The 1,708-nt window shown below is 34.8% G+C and overlaps 1 protein-coding gene and 1 pseudogene across 1 annotated transcript in view; one reads left to right on the forward strand and one right to left on the reverse strand.

Annotated features, from left to right (window-relative positions):
• The window catches only part of GXYLT2 (glucoside xylosyltransferase 2), a 112,595-nt gene that overhangs the window by 61,245 nt on the left and 49,642 nt on the right, over positions 1-1,708 (forward strand). The window lies entirely within an intron of this gene.
• LOC111742585 lies at positions 1,042-1,160 on the reverse strand (annotated as a pseudogene).

The following is a 1,708-nucleotide window of genomic DNA, read 5'->3' on the forward strand; positions in this document are numbered from 1 at the left end:
AGATATTAATAAGTGTTATGTTCTCTTGGTGCATGATTCCCTTTATCGCTATGAAGTGTCCCTCAGTATCTTTCTTTACCTTTTTTTATTTTGAAGTCTATTTCATCTGATATTAGTACCGCGACTCCCGCTGATCTCTGAATGCCATTTGCTTGAAATATCATTTTCCACCCTTTCACTTTGAGTCTCTATTTGTCTTTGGAATTGAGATGTATCTCTTGGAGGCAGCATATGGTTGGGTTTTGTTTTTTGATCCATTCTCCAACTCTGTGCCTTTTTATTGTTGAGTTCAATCCATTTACATTTAGGGTGATTATTGAAATATGAGAACTTCTTATAGCCATTTTATCTTTTGCTTTCTGATAGCTTGGTGTTTCCATTGCTTCCTTGTCCTTGTGTTTCTGTTTTCTTTATTTTGGTTGGGTTTTGTGTGCTTTCCCTCTGGTTCTTGTTTTATGTTATATACTTTGGATCTGAATCTTTGGCATGTGGTTATCATTACAAATATGTAAAGGATAGTTATATATATACAGTCATCCGTTTTCTTCTGTGCATGCCTTATTTCCATTCCACTTTGCGAATTTGGATCTTTGAATCATTCCCTTTTCAGTCAATGTTATCTCAATTTGTCACTACGTATACTGAACATTCATTAGTATCTTGTTATAACAATTCTCATCTTATTGTTTAAGCTTATAATGCCCTGTTTTTAGTAAGGGTTGTATTCCTCTGCTTCTATTTGCCTGATAGTCACTTTTTTCCTAATTATGTATTTTTTTGTGTGTCATTTTGTTTTAGGTGAGCTGACCCCTTTCAGTATTTCCTATAGTGCAAGCCTTCTATTGGAGAATTCCTCAATTTTTGTATGTCTGGAAAAGTCTTAATTTCTTCTTTATCTCTAAAGGAGAGCTTAGTTGGATACATTATTCTAGGCTGGTAGTTCCTTTCACTTAATAGTTTAAATATTTGATTCCATTCCTTTCTGGCTTGTAAGGTTTGTGCTGAGAAGTCTGAGGATAATCTAGTTCTTTTTTGTTTTAATGCATACAGCACCTGGTATTCCTAGGTGGTCTCCCATCCAAGTACTAACCAGGCCTGACCCTGCTTAGCTTCCAAGATCAGATGAGATCGGGCATGTTCAGGGTGGCATCGCCATAGCCAAAGATAATCTAATGGGTTTTCCTTTATAAGTTACCATTTTTTTTCTCCCTGGCTACCCTGAGAATTCTGTCTTTGTCATTGATATTTGATAATTTTAATATAACGTGTCTTGGTGAAGGCCTTTTTGGGTTGAAATAATCAGGTGTTCTGTTGACTTCTTGAATTCCAAGCTCCAGCTCATTCCTTAGATTTGGGACATTCTCATCAACTATTTGTCTGAAAATGCTTTCTAGTCCCTGCTTCTTTTCCTCTCTTTCAATCATGCAATTATTCTTATATTTCCTCTCTTGATGGTATCAGGTACTTCTTGAATTTCTCTTTCATTATTTTTAATTCTTCAGTTTCTCTCTTCTTCCTTCTAATTTATTTCTAGATTTATGTCTTCGATATCACTGATTCTTTCCTCCATTTGGTTGAATCTATTTCCCAAGCTTGCTATTTCATTATTTAACTTTTGCAGTTTGTTTTTTATCTCCAGAAGATCTATTCTATTCTTTTTTGAGGGTTTCAATCTTCTTGCTCTGGTAATCTAGTTGTTTTTTCAGTT

The sequence above is a fragment of the Pteropus vampyrus genome, unplaced genomic scaffold, assembly GCF_000151845.1.
Source record: "Pteropus vampyrus isolate Shadow unplaced genomic scaffold, Pvam_2.0 Scaffold97, whole genome shotgun sequence".
Lineage (NCBI taxonomy): Eukaryota > Metazoa > Chordata > Mammalia > Chiroptera > Pteropodidae > Pteropus > Pteropus vampyrus.